This window comes from Vipera berus (genome assembly GCF_964194415.1).
Source record: "Vipera berus genome assembly, chromosome: 1".
Classification (NCBI taxonomy): Eukaryota; Metazoa; Chordata; class Lepidosauria; order Squamata; family Viperidae; genus Vipera; species Vipera berus.
Window position 1 is genome coordinate 128,464,495 of NC_138202.1, and position 21,859 is coordinate 128,486,353.

The 21,859-nt window shown below is 40.8% G+C and overlaps 1 protein-coding gene across 3 annotated transcripts in view; it reads left to right on the forward strand.

The window, feature by feature from the left end:
• Positions 1–1,211: 1,211 nt before the first annotated feature.
• The window catches only part of MRAS (muscle RAS oncogene homolog), a 61,619-nt gene continuing 40,971 nt past the window's right edge, over positions 1,212–21,859 (forward strand). Inside the window, exon 1 of one of the 3 annotated variants that reach the window (XM_081341702.1) lies at positions 1,212–1,364. The gene's annotated coding sequence lies outside the window, so the exon portion shown is untranslated. Of the gene's footprint in view, positions 1,365–8,268; positions 8,287–21,859 lie in introns of those variants that run through there. The other 2 variants (XM_081341704.1, XM_081341703.1) reach the window with 2 other exon arrangements.

Consider the following 21,859-nt stretch of genomic DNA (forward strand, 5'->3'; position numbering starts at 1 on the left):
GATAATTAGTCCCACAGTTAGGCCATTAGCGTTATTCTCACATGATGGGGAATTAGGTGAATAGTATACACATTGTTGACATATCTAAGACCATTTCATAACAACATGGTAAAGATATCAGTTAAGTCAGATACTTAAACAAACATTAAATGGATAATCCCAATGCCGTAAACCAAATAAAATTTTATTATAAACCCATTGCTTCTTTTTCATTAATGGTCTGTTTGTCTGTCTATCTATCTGTTTCCTGGTAAGGAGTAAAGTGCCCAGTTCCAGCTCAACTTCCAACAGTTCCCACGTTCTTCTTTTATAACACAAAATAAATGAAAGATCGGAAGTTCATGGTAGATTCCAAGCCTGAAATAAACCCGATTTGAATCAATAAGGCCAACTTCAACAGAGCATAGCTGTGAACATTTGGCAACAGGCTCCGGTGTTAATTCTTTGGCCTTCGTCAATATCCTTCTCGATCATTAAGATATGATGGGCGGGGGGGGGGGAGGAATCACCGCATCTTACAAATGCAAAGATTGTCCGTCACCTTAGAACAGGGGTCTTCAAACTTGTTCCTTTTATGACTTGTGGACTTCAACTCCCAGAATTCCTCAGCCAGGCACGCTGGCTGAGGAATTCTGGGAGTTGAAGTCCACAAGTCATAAAAGGGCCAAGTTTGAAGACCCCTGCCTTAGAAGAAAAGCAAATCTCCCTCGCTTACAAGCCCTGCTTGACCATCACCTTCGCCCAGCCCACGCACACACAACCGAAGAAGTCAGGGGGGCTCCTTTGAACAAAGAACCCCAATCGCCTCACAGCGTCTCCCAAGCTCGTGAAATCCATCTTAAAATCGGGGAGGACTGAACCATTTTCTTCCAAAGCGGTCGATCGACTCTTGTGGGTCCCAGGGGAGACGGCGGCCGGTGGTGGTGGTGGTGGTGGGGGAAAGGACCCTTTCGTTCTCATTAATTCCCTAAATGACCAAAGCACGATCGCCTCCCTCGTTTAAAATAAGCCAGCTCTGGGGGCAAAAACAAAACAAAACGCGACAATTTACCTCCCCCTCCCGTACCCCGTTCTTGGGAGGCGGTGTTATTTATAAACAGCCCTGGCTGCAATTTGCAGAGAGCTTCTAGCTCGGCCGAGGATGCTGCAGCTTTAAGAGAAGGGATGAAGGCTGATTGGACCTAAAGGAGAGGGGTGGGGGGGGGAAAGAAGGGGAGGAGTGAGCGGCGAACGCGGGGGAGAGAAAATGGGCATCTTTTCTGGGCTTCTCCGAAGGGATGGCTGGGATTTAGAAGAAAGAGGCGCCCGCTGGAGCTAGACGGGGGCTCGTCCCTGGGACCGGCAAGCCAGCTTGGTCAAAGCGGGTGAGTAACACGCGCGGTGTCATCCAAGAACTTCGCTCGCGTCCGTCCCGCTCGCTTCACCCCTTGCACTTTTTCTTTCTTTCTTTCTTTCTTTTTCAGTTCTATGGTAAGATCTTCTATGGTTGGGAAATATAGGAAAACACACATTTCGCAACTCTTCTGCAACTTCTTTCGGCAATAGTTTTCGGGGTAGCGAGCTGATCCTCTCTCTCTCTCTCTCTCTCTCTCTCTCTCTCTCTCTCTCTCTCTCTCTTTCTTTCTTTCTTTCCCCCACGCGGATTATTCATTCCTGCGCTTACTCTCCCCGTAAGCGTGATGCATTCGGGCAATATTCTCGAGGCAACCCATTTCGGCCACGGGTGCTGGCGACTCCGATCTTTAAAGGTGCACTTTTTCGAGAAAAGGCGTTTGCGGTTTTTTGTTGTTTTTTTTTGGGGGGGGGGTTGTTTTTAAAAAAAGAGCCCTATGCAATAACGCCTCAGAGGACAAAAGCCTTGGAGGGGAGTGGGCTGGATGCAAAGATGCAAAACCAGCCTTTCGAAACAGGGCTTCCGTAGCATAAACAAATTCGAATTCAGAAATAGGCATTTTAATTAACCATGGTTTGTAAAAGTAGGTTTGGAACTTGGGGGAGGAGACTGAAAATCTGAACCTGTTCAGGTGTGAAGGGAAAACAGTGTTAGGAAGAAAAACACAATGCCAAACAAGTGGCAAGCTGGTGAGAATAAGCTGGTCAAATCCTTACAAATGTAGTCAAATGACTGTAAGGATGCTTCTCTGGATTAGGATTTGTGCAGGTAACATGCTATTAGAGTTGGTGGTAGAAGGTCAAGCCACACAATTTCTTTCTGTAACCTTAAGGAAACAATGCTGATAACAAACAATTGAGAAGCCAGTTATTCAGCAACTTCTGTGGTTAATGATGTAAAAGAAGCAAAACTAATTCTCTGACGATCCTCTAACATAGTGGATCCTAATCCTTACAAGTTTATCCCACATTATCCATTATTCCTGAAGGTACAGCATGATTCTTGTGGATTTGTGGACCAGTTGTGAACGTAGCATAGCCAGCCTAGCTGAACATTTTAAGAAATGAAACCAATCTTCTCGTTTCAGGATGAACTTTGCTTCTGTAGACATTGCATGCAACTTGGCTCTTGAACATGATCATGTGACACCTTTGCCACATAGCTAGCTTGCAACACTGGGGGTGTGTGTGTTGTTTTACATGTGACAACTTTCCAGCACCAAGACAACTTTCATTTCACAAGAGAGAACATCATGTTCTGTTAAATCTGGGCTTTCATCACCTGTGGGGGTGTTGATCCACTTTGTGGAAGTTGTCATCATGCTGTTAGTGTATTTCAGCCTGTTTGTGATAGTGCAGTACAGAGGGAAGGGTGCTGCAACTGGAAAGTGTGGTTAAAAAAAAATAAAAACTATGCAACTGCATACACCATGAAATGAATTATGCAGGGATTTACACCCTCCAAATTCTCAGCAGATGTGTTCAACTTGCAAACTGTCACTGAATCCATGTTGACATAATACTAAAAGAACGCTGGAAATGTTCTTTATTCCTTGGCTCTTGGTATACAAAGTATTGGAATGGTGAAAAGGAGATGAATTCTGTGTTTGTATTATGAACAGATAAGATTTGGTATATTTTTCTTGCTTCTCCATTAACATGCTGAATACATCTTAATATGAATCTTAGTAAGCAAACTCATAGGGAGTAGGAAGAATGAAAGTTATAAATGCTGTTGTTGCATTTTCAGATTACATACTTCCACAATGTAAAATATTGAATACGATTCCAAGACAGAAAATAGGTGATAGAACATACAAGTCACATACTGTAAAATGGCTTACTTCATTCTAGTGTAGCTTATTCTGCAAACCCAGGCAATTGTGATCCATCATCCAGGTTTGTGTATTACTGTGTGCCAGACTGGCAAACTGATTTTATTAATAACCAATGGTCAAAAACCCAGGATTTAATACCATGTGCAAATCTTGTGGGGCTCAAGGAGTATAAACTATTGCCATTATGACAATAACAGATTAAGTATGTATTAAATAGGGTCCTAAATGAAATATTGGATTCCCAAGACCCCTTAAATCGATTCAGAAAGAATGGCTTCTGAAATGCCATAGTAAGACTGCATAGAAGCCTTTTTCTGTGCAATTATTCTATATTTATTTGATTTAATTATTCTGTGATTTAATTCTATAATTCAATTACAATAATTCTATAGTTATTCCTTCCTATTCATTATTTGTATGTAAATGGGCAGAATTTTGGTTATGTTCTATAGTAGACCAGTTCTTAAACGGGGGAGATAACCCCCAAAGGGGTAATATGAGCATATCCTAGGGCTAATGGACGAATGTTTAATTATTTGTCTGTGAGTTGAGGATCCCGTTTGGGACTGCTGCTATGCTTGAATAACACAACACACTGGGTTTTGAGGCTGGGGGTGGTGATATTATTTGAGACTGAGGACAGAAGTAATTGGGTCAAACAGTTTAAGATCTAAATGAAGCTTTGGCTTTCCTGAATTGCACATTCAAATAATAGTTCCTGTTCTACGGATTACTTTGTTGAGATGCAAGAAATTCAAAACTGGTGCCTTTATCCAAGAAGTTTGTGTTTCATTCAGACATGATTGTTATCTTTGGGGCCATCTAACCCGGGAAGAGTCTGCCACTCCATTCCACAGAAGCCAGGGAGGTAGGCTGAGAATCCCTCCCCTAGGAGAGATTAAGGGGACAGAATCAAAATTCAGAAAGCATGTTCTTTTAAAGGGCTGTTGTGGCTGGAAGTGCAATTTAGCAGTCAATCCATGAAAAAGTATTTACTTAGCTAAGAGGTCATGTGGTTGGTGTTAACTTTGACTTTAATGTTTAACAGTTTATTGTGTGATGCGATTTTCACCCTATTGTGAACAATCTAGAATCGTTCACTGGAGGTAGCATACGTGTTCTTTTATGTATAAATAAACATTTAGGCCTAAATCCAATCCAGCGTGAAAACTAGTATGTTTTAGCAATTGAGGTGGGAGATTTGGATCAAGTGGGCTTAGATTCAAGCCTATACTCAGTCATAGAGTCCACTGGATAATTTGGGCCAGTTATTTTCTCCAACACCACTGAGCTTCAGTTTCAAACATCATTAGTAGTCCAATCCTGAATAGCCAAAATAATCAAGGCATGGCTGAATTGATAAGGCTGAACTGAATCTGAGTTCCCTCCCACTCAAAAAGGAGGGATTTTTTTGAGCTCCAATTGAATTCTGTTACTGTATAAATGCTGTTTTAATTATGGTCTGCATACATACGACCGACAATCTTTGCTGGCCTGGCGAGTTTCTAGTGGTTTTGGAACTGTTGGTGAGACCGTTAAAAGTCGTTGGCGCTGTTTGAATTTGTTCTACCAGCAGCAAGATCGGACTGCTGGCCCAGTGATGGATTGTATTGCAAATCAGGGCTGTTTCCAGAGGAGGCAGAGGAGGAGAGGACCTGGAGCTTATGGAGTGAAGGAACTGGATGAGGCTGTCAGCAGGCCCAGAGGAAGAGAGAGAGGCTTTTGGAGGAGTTGGTGGCAGCAGCAGAGTGCTCCAGGGGCAAAAAGAAGCAAGGCCTCTTTAAGGAAAAGGTGGAAGAGTCAGGATCAGAAAAAGGAAAGAAGGCGATGTTGTCAGAATGCAAGCGAATTTGAGGGCTAATCAACATAGAGCCCCATTTCCATCTGTCCTGTGTGCCATTGTTCACTCCCTAGAGACTAAAATGGACAATGTGAAATTTGAGCGGGCCACGAACAAGAAGTATATATCGGAGGTGGTGACCCTTTGAGAGCTGTATGCAACAAAATTTCATTTTGATGTATGCCGATTGGTGTACATTCAAAGTGACAATAAAGTTATCATAAAACTAATTAAATAAATAAATATTATTAGCGGGACTCACTTATAGCGCTTATGGTTTTCCAAATTGCATGGCTGGGATCACGCTAATCCGAAACCAAAAAGACCTACTGTCAGACTTACCAAGATGTGCCATTATCAAGTACACAATATACTTGAAATTACTTAGAAGTATATCTCAATTTCGTACCAGTGTTATGTGTATTTCCTTAGAGAAGGAATATTTTGTCCTTTTTTTTTTTGCTTTATTCTTGGCTGCAGGAGGGGGTTATTTTTTCACCTTATCTCCCTTGGTTCTGCCTACCAAAAATAAAAAAACCCTTTCCAAAAGATCCCTATTTTAACTATGATCATTCCCTAAATCTAAAATGATAGATTTTTGTAATCATAGTTTAAGTGATTATTAGTACTTGAGCTTTGGGAGAAGCCTTATGTGGATATTGAAATCTTTTTTTAAAGTAAGCGAGTCATATTTTTAGGAAGTTTCATCCATCTGTGTCTTAGTAAATATAGAGCTTTAATTCACTGCAATGGGACTCTGCATTAATGTCCAAAACAAGCTATGTCCTACCTAGACAGTACAAACAACAACTAGAAGGTCCTGACCCTGAAATTGTAGTTGTCTATACTGTCTTGCAATCAATAAGCTTTCTGCCAAGACTCATGTGTGCATAATTGGGACCTCTGTTGAATGCTATTTAGAGAAACTAGCAAGGGGAAGAATTAAAATGTGTGCATAGAAGCTTTGCTTCATTCATTGTCTTGATGCTCATTTTCAAAATCAAATTGGAAACCAACCCTCTGTGTACATTAAATTGTGTCTTGCACAACTGTGCCCCCTGCCGGGGTCAGTAGGGTCAAATATTCCATAATAGTGGTAAGTAGGAAGAGCTTGCATTAAGTATAGGCAGAAAAAAGGTCAATATCCTTGAACAAAAAGGCTGTGAACATTACACTGGCCATATAACTTAACTTACCATGTCACTAAAGGCCAAGATTCTGGAGAATAAAATTTGAAATGCAGACCAAGTTTGAAAAAGGCATACTTTATTTTATAGATCTGGGTTGTATATAGCTTTCTCACCCCAGTACTAATTTGGGGGTGAGCCATTTATACTTTGCTCTGGCTATATTGATACCCTGTTTTAGATCAAGGAATGGATGTGTCACAACAATTATAATCCACAAATCAAATGCTGCTGCAGTGGAGAAATGAGCCTGACTGTTGGTCCATCTATGCTTGTGTGGTCTGTTGTGATTAAATATATTTGTCTCAAATCTTGGGTAAGAGTTCAACAGTATAAGATCTTTTCAATAAGTAGATTTAGGCAGAAAAAGGGTTATCTGCATGTAACTCTCTTTCGTCAAAATAATGCATTTTGATGCTGCAAGCTTCTCCCTTTCACACATACACTTGACATTATAACACATGTAGAACATAAGTGGGTTTTGCATCATGTTCTGTCCATCAACCGACCCCCATCTCCTCTGGGTGCATCACTGCATGCAATACATTCTCTTTGCCTGAGAAATCAGCACTGGAAATTTAGATTCCTCCCCAGGGGATAAAATGAGCAATATAAATAGGATAAGAAGATTCCAAAACTATGTGAATAATCCTGAAACCATGGAATTCTTCTACTTAATAATTTTTTACAAAATGATCTATGGAGAAAGACTACTTCATCAAAGCCAATCCTCCTCACCCCCTCAAATATCTGGCAACTAAATAGTTTGCCAACTGTTCTTAAACCTTAATCTCTCCAATATGAGTAGGAGATTATGAAATTCCAAGATCTGAAAGCTTTCAAAAACAGTAAATTCTTTAGATGTTTACTTATTTCCCAGCCTTCTGAACATTGGCTCTTTTATTTATATTTATTAATTCTAATAAAACAGATAAGGGTGTCACATTCCAATTTATAAAGAAGAGATTACATTTATGCTTAGGGATGGCTTGAGTAAGGGAGGGCCAAAGACCAAATCAGATGAGAATGTTCAGACAGGAATGGCTCATAAAGCTTAAAGTCTTGTGTGCACATGTTTGAAGACTGAATGTTGACATGAGCACCTGTGTGACCTGCATGTTAATCAGCTCCTTTGGATGCAGGTATTAGGCTTGATAAATCCAACGGGCAGAGCCTCCAAAGTGGCCACTCAGTGTGCAGCCCCCACAATACTAAGTCAGAATTCCTCTAGTATCCCATATGATTGGCTGCCATGCTGGCTAGGACAGCTGGCAACTGTGGTTTTCACAACATTTGAAGTATTGCACATCATGCACTTCTTCCTAGAATAAACTGTGTCTCATATTTGAGGATCCAAAGGAGATACTCTGATTCCATAATCAACACTTTGTAATTTCCAACTGGTCATAGTTTTAGTCTGTATACTTTGTTAATACTTAAAAGAGGAATCACATACAGTATCAGTAACCTACTATATCAACAGTGGCTCTAATGATTCTCTACTCTCTCTCTCTCTCTCTCTCTCTCTCTCTCTCTCTCTCTCTCTCTCTCTCTCTCTCTCTCTCACACACACACACACACACACACACACACACACACACAAAGAAGGATGACATTTAAGATTCTTCCCAACAAATAAAAATTGCGTAAAGTTCTTTTTTTAAAATTTATTGTAACAAGACAGAACTTCACAACTGCCTCTTTTTACCCAATCTGCTCATGCACACCAAAAGAAGTTTCTTTCTAACAGTCTCAACCTAACAATCTTAACAATGCAAGGGTGGGGCTGCCAGAGAGGCACAACATAGACATTAAAAAATCAGAAATGATGAATTCCGTCTGCCCAAGCTATTGGACGCCTGCCCTGTCACACGTAGACTTGCACTTTTATTTGGCAGTGAACCTTTGTGATGTAAGTGGATAGCATGATATGATGAATAATCATCTTAACTGGCATTGTTGTGCCTTGTGGATTTCCCTGCAGAAGATACAGCAAGAAAAGAACGGATGCTGAGGAACACAAATTGTTGTGAGTTTCTTTAGAACTTTCTAACATTTTCTGGCATATAAGTCACAAAAGTGGGTGCTCAGATCACCCAATCTGTTCTGAGGCTCAATTCAGAACTAGGGGAATGGAGTGATTTGGTGTTGATTATTCTTGGGCACTGTGATCCCACTTCATGGTCAGATTTAGTTTGAGGTTTGGGGGGGGAAGCAAAGAATGCGTCTGTCACATTTCAGCATACTTTGTTTTTGTTTTGTTTACCAGCAGAATAGGAAGAGATTTACAGTCACACTAGAGCAGGGGTGTCAAACTCAATTTCATTGAGGGCCGCATCAGCATTGCGGTTGCCCTCAGGGGGCCGGGTGGGTGTGGCCAGGGTGGGCGTGGCCTACTGGGTGGGCATGGCTAGAGTGCGTATGGCCTACTGGGTGGGCGTGGCCAGCTCTACATCGTTCGCATCAAGGATGCCTATGGGGGCCTGGGCAGGAGTGGGACAGATCTCAGGGTCTCTGGCAGGAGGAGGGTCTCTGGGCCAGGGCCAAGGCAGCGGGGCCGTTCCCTCACTGTTTCCAGGATGGCTTCGCGGGCCGCATGAAACCACTTGGCGGGCCGGATCTGGCCCCCGGGCCTTGTGTTTGACATGTCTGCACTAGAGCATTTATTGGGGAGCCTGCAATAGAAGTCACTTTCTATATTCTGGCATAAAATCTAATGGGTAAGCTGCCACAAAACCACCATCATCAAATCCAGTAAAATCTCTGACCCACATCTGAAAATCTCCAATGATAATCAGTACACTGTCCTTGGCTGACCTTGGCTTGGCTTGTCTCTCTTTTAGTAAGGATTTTTTTTTCTGCTATTCAATCTGAATTTCTCTCCCCTCCCCACCTCCACCCTTTTTATTTCAACCCATGGGTCTTCATTCCACCTTTGGCTTCAATAAAGAGTGGGTCATTCTGTTCAGTTGTATAGATCATTTATAAATATATTGAATAGTATTGGGCCAAGGATGAAGCTCTTGGGAGGCTTCCAGGTCAATGCAGAACCATTTACTAGCATTCTTTGGGACATCTGGGCTACAGAACCCAGAAACCCATATTTATCTTGTCTGCAGAATTTTTATGAGGTGCTTTGTCAAATACCATACTAAGATTAAGATATGCTACATCCAACAGCATTCCCTTGCTCTACCAAATTAGTCATATTAGGAGGGGCCTTCCTCTGAGAGTAGAGAGACACAGGTCCTAAGCAATTACATCTTCTCCCTATTCTGCATTATTATTTCCCCAAGCAACAGATCAACAGCATCTTTGATTTTCATTTTGAAAATTTCTCTCCTTCTCCTTCCCCATTATATTTCGCATTTGTCGATCATCTTATGTCCTTCTGGTCTTTCATATTATCCCTGGGCTGTCCACCTTTCATCTGAATTTTTAAAAATTGCCTTCCTAAAGTCCAGGATACCGACTGATTTCTCTTTAAATATTTTCTTCCTCTGGTTATCTTGTCCAGCTATCAGTTCCAGAATAGCTGTTCACCTTGATCTTTCATCTATCTTTTGAAAAATATACTTGTAAACAAGAGACATGAGTAACCTGTTATACTCCTAGCTGAGGTAGTTTTCCAGTAGATATCAGGGTCAGTTGATATCTCACTTTGCTGCTATTATCTGCGGTTTGAGCAATTGGTGATTTGATTTAGAAAGGCTTTGTCTGCATCTTCTTACTAGGTGAGTGGCTGATGGTAAACTCCCACAATTAAGGGAATTATATATGTCTAGCTAATGAAGAAAAAGACTAGGGGTGATATGCTGGTGATGACCTATAAAGCCCTAAATGGCTTGGGTCCGGGATATCTGAGGGAACACCTGCTGCTGGCATCAAGCTCCCTTCGTCCTGTGTGCTCCCACAGGGAGGGTCTTCTCAGGGTACCGCCGGTAAAAGACTGCCGGCAGATAACACCCAGGGGGAGGGCCTTCTCTGTGGGTGCGCCTGCCCTTTGGAACCAGCTGCCCGTAGAGCTTAGGACTGCCCCCGACCTTCGTTCATTCCGCCGGGACCTGAAGACTTGGCTCTTTGAGCTTTCTGGCCTGGACTGAGAGTATGAATTGGGGTTTTAATTGGATTTTAATTGGGGTTTTATATTTATTCAAGGTCTAAATGTAATTATTTTTAACTGTTCTTAATTTTTGTAATTGTTGTATTGTTATTTTAATAAAACCTTGTGAACCGCCCTGAGTCCTACGGGAGAAGGGCGGTATATAAGTCCAATAAAGATAAAGATAAAGATAATATCGCTTTTGTTGCTAACCTCGTTTAATCTTACTCTAAGGTTTGCAACATAACTGTGGTATTTAGAGAAATTGTTTCAGAGGCATATAACTTCTTTACATACAAAGCCACATTAGGTCCCTTAAGTTTTATATCCTTCATTCTCATCCCATTGGGTTTATGTGATGTGAAGGTACAATCGTGTTTGCCCTCTTCCTGGTTTATTATCCATATTCTGAGCACAAATGTACAAAAAATTGGCCCTGAGGATGTCACTGTTGATCTCCATGCTACATACACTGGACCTTTCCATGTCCCCTTTCCTACCTTAAATTTCCTTGACTCTGCCCTACCATGTTTCTAAAGGCCAGGGCTTTTCTATCTGAGTCTAGGTCTCTTTTTAATCTCTTCTTTCTGGGTTAGATTAAAGCTCCCTTGATCAGATGAAAAACAAAAACAAAAAAACCTCCTGCCAAGCCTATTTTTCTAGCAGTGTTGTTTGTGCTTGGTTAAGCAGGAATGGAGAACAATCAGTCCATTTCATGAGCCCGATAATCTTTTCATTATAACCTGGACACGTGCATTAGGAAGAGAGTACAAGTCTAGCTTATCTGTTCTTTATGGCAGTGAGCTTCTCACCACTCACACTGCCTTTTCTTATTTTGCATCTCGGAGGAGAACTTTGCTTTTGTTGGTCCTTGCAGAATTGAGAGTCCTTTCCGTCGCTCTAGAAAGGTTGAGATGATGGCTATTTTTTTGGCTTGCTTTCCTTGTTTGTTTCCCAAAACCTCACAATTAGTTGGTCAATTCCAGTGACTTCAAGACTTCATCTTGACGTGTGCGCTTTCTGGCCACTTACTTCTCACCACTCCCTTTCAGCTGTTTTCCTTACAGAATCTTCCTTTTGGCACCTCTGTTCCTGAATAAGCATTTTATACCCTGTCCTCCATGGAGGTCGCTTCACGTTGGCCTTAATTGTGTGCCCTCTGTGCTTCACTTTCACTTCTTCACTTTCTGCGATGAGTCCTAAAGAAGAAAGATTGACTCCCACTCCTTTCCTCCCACAAAGCCAGGTTCTTATGCTTCAAGTGCAATTAGTATACTTAGATACATACCTATCTTTTTTCTCTCTCTCTCTCAAATGTGCTGTCAGAAATTTACTTGCAAGCTGAGGATATAGCTCCATCTGCTCCCTAATCATCGGATCGGTCAGGTGCAACATAACCCTCTTCTTTTCATATCATGCATTTAGATCATTTCTCAAGAAGTAAGGAAATAAATACATGCAGGGGGGGAAAAATTGGAGGCCGGTACAATCAATTAAACCTCTCCCCAAACTCTGCAGATCAACTCCCACAATTCACCAACCACCTCCTTTCAAAGCTCTCCTTTCCCTATTTGCTTTCCTAGTCATATATTCCCAGCTGCTTTCCCTATTCTAAAAACAAAATGGTTTAATCCAAGTAGAGTAGAGTATGTAGGACATGAAGTCCACAAACATCACGGAAGCTGCATGTGGCCACGTTTATGCTACTGGACTGGATTTAGTGGCATGACCTCCCTGGAGAAGGTACCATGGCATCTATGCAAACATAAAGCTTTATGCAAACAGGTAGTCCTTGACTTCTAACAGTTCATTTAGTGACTGTTCAAAGTTACAACGGCACTGAAAAAAGTGACTTATGACCGTTTTTCACACAACCGTTGCAGTATCCCCATGAGCACGTCATCAAAATTCAGACGCTTGGCACTGGCTCATATTTATGACGGTTGCAGTGTCCCGGAGGTCCAGTGATCACCATTTTGTGACCTTCTGACAAGCAGAGTCAATGGGGAAGCCCAATTCACTTAACAGCCATGTGACTAACTTGACAACTGCAGTCATTCGCTTAACAACTGTGGCAAGAAAAGTCATAAAATGGGACAAAACTCACTTAACAACTATCTCACTCAGCCACAGAAATGTTGGGTTCAATTGTGGTCATAAGTCAGGGACTACCTGTACTCAAAGCTACTTGGAAAAAAAATCACTATTTTAGTGTAAATGCTCATGAACAGTTCTTGGGCCACACAACTACTGGCAAACCTTGAATATAGATGAGCATTTATTGCTTCCTTCTTTGCCAGTTGATGCAGTCCATTGCATTTTGCACTTTATTTTGACAATTTATTTGAGCTTGGTGCAGGGACTTGAGGGGGGGGGGGGGGGAGAGAGAGAGAGAGAGAGAGAGAGAGAGAGAGAGAGAGAGAGAGAGAGAGAGAGAGAGAGAAGTGTTTTTCCACTCTGCCCTATAACAACAAATGACCAAGCCCAGCAGGAAAGCAAATCTGAGGATGAATTCAGGTTCAAGGCTGAAAAGGGGAGGATATTATTCCCTGACTCGAGCAAGAGCAATAACTTAAAAGGTTAAAGAAACACCCCTGGAAGTAGTGCTTTAAAGATCAAAGAGGCCTGGCTAAGCGTGGTGGTGACCAATGTGAAGGATTTTATTCCAGTTTGAAATAGAAGTGATGTCAACTCTTGAGATGGGAGAAAAGCAGAGATGGGATGTTTGGGCCATCCATGGCTTTGCTGCTGGGCTCCTTTCTGTGAGTTGGTTCCACCTTCAAACCGTTTGAGGCTCATGGGAGATGGATCTGGGTGGGCACAGCACTCTTCTCTAGTATGATATCTCTCTCTCTCTCTCTCTCTCTCTGTGTGTGTGTGTGTGTGTGTGTGTGTGAAATAAAAGCTAGTGTGGCATCCTCTGAGAGTAGGTAAATAACTTGGAGTGAAAAAAGGACTAAATACCCCTCCCTTAGTTTTCCTGTAGCAAATTGCCAACCTAAGACAGTGTAAGTTCTGTTTCATCAATTTCTATCACATTTGTAATACTGGATGCATTCTGGAGCTGGGAGAAGGCTACCAGATGGAAATTATCTCTTTGTCTATAAAATAAGTGGACCTGATCTTTCTCCTGAACATCTTCTCCCACAAGGATCAACTTTCCTATCATAACTGTGACTCAGGAATGACACAGTAAAAATCAACTTTATTTATAGGTTTTATCCTCCCTTTTCTGCCCTAAATTGTATCCCAGAGCACCTTAGCAGGGTCTTTAAAATAGAAGAAATAAAATGTCTAATTGTGCCTTTAAAAAATTGGGTGTTTTGCAGGGACAGGAGGAAAGCTTAATTATTAGGAGGAGGTGAAATACCCAAATCTCACCAAAATCAATCCAGGAAATTTCAGATCACATGGTCTTTTGATTGCAACAACCACGTGCTTCAGCTGTTTCTGCGGCATTCCTAGTAATCAGTTTGCAGCTCACAAGAGTACTTATTTATTTATAGCAATTAAGATACTGCTCAGCTCACAACTGTGAGAATGCCATATCAAACAGAGCCTGAGATCGCTTCAGATTCCTGGACAACAATAAGGTATTGTTGAAGCCAAAGCAATCCACATACCATCTTGCTTGCTACGCAAAACACTATCCCTGGGCATCTGATTGTATGGGATCATTCTGGTTGGAGAATGGATTTGTTAATCCCTAAATCCACTACTACTCTCTAACTCTCTCTCTCTCTCTCTCTCTCTCTCTCTCTCTCTCTCTCTCACACACACACACACACACACACACACACCCCAATCTGTACAGTGACCATTTATTGCTTTTGGTTTGGTTAAATAATATACACTTGTGTATGGGAGAAATTGTCCCAAACAAATATTGCTCTATCTCAGGGGTGTCAAACTCAATTTCATTGAGGGCCGCATCAGCATTGCGGTTGCCCTCAAGGGGCCAGGTGGGTGTGGCCTGGGTGGGCGTGGCCTACTGGGTGGGCATGGCTAGAGTACGTATGGCCTACTGGGTGGGCGTGGCCAGCTCTACATCTTTCGCATCAAGGGTGCCTATGGGGGCCTGGGCAGGAGTGGGACAGATCTGAGGGTCTCTGGCAGAAGGAGGGTCTCTGGTCCAGGGCCAAGGCAGTGGGGGCCGTTCCCTCACTGTTTCCAGGATGGCTTCGCGGGCCACATGAAACCACTTGGCGGGCCGGATCTGGCCCCTGGGCCTTGTGTTTGACATGTCTGCTCTATCTGATTGCACAATGCCAGTGCAAGTCTTGGTAAGATGTTATGGCGAGTTTTCAAATAGCACTCCAACCGCAAAGGGGCACAAGTAGATTTTTTTGGTAGCTCCTTTATTTAGAGTGAACATTAGCTGTATGTTTTATACAGCGCTTTTAATCATCTGAAATATTTGGGGAACAAGATTTTTTCCCTTATGCTTTGACACTATCCTGTGTATGAGGACAGTTATAAGTGGCTATTAATCTAAATCAGGGGTCTTCAAACTTGGCCCTTTTATGACTTGTGGACTTCAACTCCCAGAAGTCCACAAGTCATAAAAGGGCCAGGTTTGAAGACCCCTGATCTAAACAGTTCATTATTAATTATGACAAAATACAAATTATAGATGTTGGGAAAACCAGGAAAATAAAAGAGAGAATTATAAATGAGAGTCCAGTGTCAGTTTATATATCTAGTAATTATCTCATTCAATTTGTGCTTTTTAAAGCTAGATGAAAATGTTGGCCAAACATGAAATTGGTTTATTTTTATTTTGGCAAACAAAGTATGTTGATTCTGCCTGCACTTAATGATTTACAGGCAAAACCAACAGGAAATTTACTCCTTGCAGTATAAGCATAACCCCTAACTTGGAACAGTGAAATAATTTATTTTATTTAAAGTTAACATCTGAGGGTGGTATTTTAGATCCCACACGAACTACTTTCCTTGTTAGGAGTTGAAGCCAGTTTGTTGACATTTTAGTATGTGGTGGGCTGATAGTTTATTGGAGTTAACTATTATATGGAAATAGTCAAAATCTTACAAAGCTTTAATATCCCACACAATGAGTGGATTTAATTATTCACCAAGGTGATAGCCTTGATAGAGTTTTTGTCTGATTATCTTTTTTTCCTTAAGTCAAGGAAGAAAAAAAATCATCATAATGAATAAGCTTGTTCTGGGTTTAGATTTTCATGAATTGTTGGGAGGCATCATTATATGAGCATTGTCTCTTTTTTCTACCGAGTATCAGAAGCTCCCTTCAGTAATGACTCTTCCCCTCTGTGATTACTTTTGGATTGTTCAGAGTATATGTGTGTGTGTGTGTGTATATATATATGTATATATATGTATGTATATATATATATATATATATATATATATATATATATATATATATATATATATATATATATATATATATATATATATATATATATATATATATATATATATACATACATATATATACATATATATATATATACATATATATATATATATATATATATATATATATATATATATATATATATATATATATATATATATATATATATATATATATATATATATATATTTATTTATTTATTAGTTTTTATAAACCGCCCTTCTCCCGAGGGACTCGGGGCGGTGTACAGAGGAAGGAAGGTATACAGATCGAACAATAAAAATAATAAGAAACACTAATGAACACAAACTGGGACCCCAATTAACGCTATCATGCCAGGCCAGCCTGCTGAAACAGGAAAGTTTTTAAGTCGCGACGGAAGGTACGGAGGTCAGGGGCCATCCGGATTTCTGTTGGTAAGGTGTTCCAGAGGGCTGGCGCACCCACTGAGAATGCCCTCCCCCTGGGGGCCACCAGCCGACATTCCTTGAGCGGTGGCACCCTGAGGAGGCCCTCTCTGTGGGAGCGCACAGGACGGTGGGGTGCTGACATCGGCAGAAGGTGCTCCCGAAGGTAGTCCGGACCCATGCCATGTAGGGCTTTGTAAGTCATCGTTAGCACCTTGAACTTCACACGGAAGGCAGCCGGAAGCCAGTGCAGCGCACGGAGGAGAGGTGTGATATGGGAGTATCGGGAGGCTCCCAAGAGTGTCCGTGCCGCCGCACTTTGCACCAGTTGAAGCTTCCGAGTGGATCTCAAGGGCAGCCCCATGTAGAGAGCGTTACAATAGTCTAGGCGAGATGTCACAAGGGCATGGGTGACTGTACGTAAGGAATCCAGGTCCAGATAAGGCCGTAGTTGGCGAATTAGTCGAACCCGGGAGAAGGCCCCCTTGGTCACAGCTCCAATGTGGTCTTCCAGGGAGAGCTGCGAGTCTAGGAGGACACCCAGGTTGCGGGCCCTATCAACAGGGGGAAGTAACTTGTCCCCAATGTTAAGCAGTGGGACGTTCTGAATCTCCTGGTTTCCCGGTACGTACAGCCATTCAGTCTTGTCCGGGTTCAGTTGAAGCCTGTTTCTCCCCATCCATTCCCGGACCGCTTTCAGGCAGCGGGACATCACGTCTAGGGCATCACTGAAAAAGTAGCATTGGTTTTACTTCTGATGAATCAGATCCACAGAAATACGTCGGTCACTTAGACCCTGGTTGCCTAACAGCTTGACTACTGCAATGTGCTCTAAATGGGGCTGCCCTTGAAAACCACCAGAAGGTTTAGCTGGTCTAGAATGCAGTGGTACAGGAAATGATGGGTATGCCCATGTATCACCTCTGTTTTGCCAGCTGCACTGGTTGCCAGTTTGCTTCCATGCACAATTCAAAGTACAGCAGTTATCTATAAAACCTATATGGCAAAGAACTTGGTTCCTTGTGGGTGTTCCTGTCTCCCCTTGTAGCTGCTTGGCCAATTTGATCTGGCAGGATTTGTATAATCCAGTTCCTTCAGTTTAATGATGCCATTTATCAGGGCCCTGGAAGCATGTCTTTTCAATAGCAACACCTGTCCTCTGGAATAAGATTCCCTGCAAGATCCAAATGACTCCAACCTACTGGTGTTTCTGAAGGACTTTGAAGACCTGACTCTTCATCCAGGCCTTTCCGAAAGGAGAACAAAACCTTCTTTGGATGATGTGGGTTTGTTCCAGTCCATTTTTTATTTGTTCTATTTACTCTTCTTTTTTCCCATCACTCTTAATTTCTTCCTGTTTTTAACATTTTTATTTTTATTCCCAGGTTCATTTGGGAATCAGAGGGCATATAAATTTAATAAATAATATTAATAATCTACCTCAATTTCTAGTTGCCTTTCTGATTATGAAATCTGGCCTGTTGCCCTATCAATGTGATTAAAAATAGTGAATGAGGTTAGAGAATATTGTCAAATTATAAATGAGATCTTCCTTTAATTATCTTTTATACTGATATATAAATCATCTTGGATACAATAATACATTACAAATGTTTGAATTATATTCCAAGTAGCATATTCTTCCTTGTCTGCTCTTTTCCATTATTTGTATGGTCTTTTCTAATACAGAACAGATGTAAAGATTTAATTTGCATTAAATGAAGATGACAGCTAAATAACTTTTTTATTTTAGAATTTGGTAGCATTCTTTTTCCTCATTCTGAGGAAAATAATGGACCTGGAGATGATTGAATTAAGCAGGGCTTTTTTTCCTCATAGAACGCTCAGAACAGCGTTCTGGCACCCTTTTTTGCCAAAAAAAAAGGCTCCCTCTATTGCAGACATGTCAAACTCACGACGTTACGTGACGTCGCGCGACGTATCAGAACTTTTTCCCATTGCCAGCAATGGGATGGGCGCGGTTTCTCCGTGACGCTCTAGCCTGCGGGCCGGCAGTTTAACACCCCTGCTCTATTGGCTTTCGAAAGCCTATTGCCAGGGGTAGACAATCTTGGCTCTTTTTTATGACTCATAGACTTCAACTCCCAGAAATCCTGAGCCAGCCATTCTGAGGGGAAAGAGAGAGGTTTCCAAGCTGAGCCATACTGGCTCAGGAATTCTGGGAGTTGAAGTTCTTGAGTCATAAAAGAGCCAAGGTTGCCTACCCTGCACTAGAGGAGGACATTGAAATTATTTACTAGGTTACTTCTTTAGGAACTAAACTTTTAGAATCTAAAACAGCTAATTCAAAAAAGCCAACAGGAAAGAACCTCACATTTTTCATCTGCTTCTGTTTTTGGGAAGGTAAAATTAGATAACAAAATAATCTGTTTCCTATGTTAACATATCTGCAATGAAATCAATAAAGGTAACAGGAAAGAAATGAGAAACATTTTTCTCTGTCTAATTTAGCTGATGCTAGAAAAAAATAGTATCTTTCGTACATACTCTATTACAACTAAACCACTTTAAATTAAACAATTCTTAAGAATGAAATATTCTTAATTTGGACTTTACTTTTACTGTTTGGACTGTTGTATGTTTTGAAAAATAGATTATTTAGAATCTAGTTATGTTGCACTTCAGTCTTAAATAATTATATACATAACAATATATGATGTTTTCCACGGTGAGCTTAACATCAGTAACAACATTTATTAAAAAGGCTAAAATAATTTCTGGTGGTATTATCTGTACATTAAAATTTTGTTTAGTCACAATCTTTCACTTTTCACATTCTGGACAAGCAGTGGTCATGTATCCTAGCAAAAGATGTTACATATGTGCATAAGCATAGTCAGTAGCATATGCCTTTTTAAAAATATCAAACATGCAAAGAAACAAAAATAAGTCCAAAATATCTCTATTACATCCAGAAATGCCAACTTTGCAACCAATATTTCTCATCCATAACTGTAAGGCTTGAATTCCATTGACTTTTTTCAATTGCTGATATCTACAGTCAGAAAAGAAAGCAATTTTCATTAGGGTTGAGACTTAACTCTGTTGATCCCAATGAAAAACTCTTCTCCCCTTGGCCTTAATATTAAGAAAGTTTTAAAATGATGAGCTTTAAGTGATGCATTTAGTATGTCATGCACGTTGCTGCTAAAAAAAATTCACTGATTAGAATCTGCTTTCAGATCTGTCAACATGTTTAGGATTATAATTCTCATAAAATTGCACACTTTGTAACTAGCCAAAGGAGCATTGTTTAGTCTTTAAGGCAGCATTTCTCAGCCTTGGCAACTTTAAGATGTGTGGACTTCAACTCTGCCTTGTTCTGTTGGCTTGCATGTTGTTCCCTTCTACAGGTATTCACTTTATCTTCCGTCCCAGGAATTAAATTAGGTTAACAGAATAAGTACGATGGTTCAAAACTCATGGCTGCATAGAGATTGTACAGGCTTACCTTTTGCAGTCACTGAAACAGGTAAACCACAATGGAAAGCAATCCTACCTTGTTGCCCCAGGTCTTCACTCTTGTCACTTGAGCAACCAACTCCTGGATAACCTTGATTGTCCACTTGATTTTTCATTCTTCTTTGTCTTCTTTGTTATTGATTGTCATGTCCTTTGAAGGACCAGAAAGTCCCTTGCTTTCTGTGGAAATACCAGAGACAATTAGTTGGTTGGAGCTGCCTTTTAAGGCTCAGTCCTGCACACAGCATTTTCAAGAGGACATGTGACCGCCCATTTAAATAGCTCCTCCTACTCATGCGAATGATTATCCTCATTCAAACAGCAATGCCACTGCTGTACTTGGGAACTCCATAAAATTAAAAGAAAGGTAAAGGTTTCCCCCGCCCAATCGCAACCAACTCAAGAAGGCGGTGCTCATCTCCATTTCCTAGCCAAGTGAGCCAATGTGGAAAGATATTTCTGTGGTCATTTGGCCAGTATGACTATATGCCGAGGTTCACAGAATGCTGTTACCTTCCCACCAAAGTGGTACCTATTTATCTACTCGTATTTTCATGCTTTCAAACTGCTACGTGGGCAGGAGCTGGAGCAAGGAACAGGAGCTCATCTCATGGCACGTTGTTGGGTTTCCAACCTGGGTTTCCTGCTTTTCAGCTGACAAACTCAGAGTCTTTAAACGCTGAGCCATTACGCCCCCTTCCTATATAATAAAAGCAACATCATTACATTGGGAAGCAGAAAAATAGCTACATGCATTAGTATTAGTATACATGCTTCCCCCTTTCTGGTAAAATTAGGTCCATATAAAAAACTACAGTTCTTCATTCTGGAATTAGCAATTATGCTCAAGCCTGGCTGCATTGATACTCCCAATTGTAACTGTTCACCATTTATATCTTTACAAAAGTTTAACTTCAGTGCCTGCTTCAGGCATTCAGCAGCTCTGGAACTATTTTCTTCCACACTGCTCTTAAGATAATAAAACCCTTACTTTTCCACCAAATTTCATTCCTGAAAGTCTGAGAAGTTGGTTCTGAAAATTCTTTCCTAATAGTTGAGGTGTAATTCAATACAACAATGTCATATCTTTTTTTTTCTTCATGAAACTAGCAGGGTTTGCTGTAAATTCTGCACAGATGGCCGTATGTGGGAGGACATGCATTTCCAAATTTGTTCATGTTCATGCTGGTTTTCATTTTTTTAAAAAAAGAACTAGAAAAATGTTTTATTCTTCTTAAAAAATAGATCTTAGAAAAAAAACCCACAGCTGTTTCTCTTTTTCTTCCATATTGCAATTAAAGGCCTGATTCTGTTTTTTCTCTTTGTTCAGCAATTATATGTAACATATACTGCAACCCCTTCAAAAGCTTGTATGAGATGCCACTTCTAGATTGACTCAAAGAGATAATCTGGACAATTCAGTTACTCATAAGCCATTCCTCCTTTCAGATATCTAGGCAGTTCACAAATGTTAGTGAGAGGAACATCTATGACCACGACCCAGAGTCACTGGGAGTCAGGCTGCATATAAATTTAAACATTTAATAAATTGTTATTATCCTCCACCTGCTTCTCAACAAAATTTGCAAAAACAAAAATTGGAAGAAGGGGTTCTCTCTGCTGCTGTGAATAACCACTAGAAAATGCACAATCAAGTTTCCTTTTTCCATCCGAAACAATTTGGATTTCTCCATGACTATGGAGTTTTCAGAACTATGATGGTCAAATCCTTGAAAGCAAACAATTGGATACTGGTATATGGGTAGGAACTGTATTTTGATCATTGTGGAACAAATGTGGAATGAAATCACTTTAGTGTAAAGAAATTATATGGAGAGCTGGCTGAGAGGGGCTCTGAACAGACTATATAATTACACTTTGGTCTTAGAAGCAGGGGGCCTCCAAGATTTCATAAACAGCTTCAGGGGAGTGCTTTGTTCGATTTTCATTAATGTGACACACTCCTTCAGAGCTTTACACAGCTCTCATGTGCACTGTCAGTTTTATCTCTAAAAGCACAGGAACCGTATACATTGCTTGGATTTCATTCTTCCTGTCTGCTCTGAAAAACCAGAGAAAAGTGTTAATTTCTTTGTGAGAAATGGTAGATTCCTTGTTGCACAGCGTGTTCCTTGGTATTGCATAGCTCTTTGTTCAGAGATTCCAGAGTGTTTTGCTTCTGTTGAAATCAGTTGATTAGTTTTGCTGT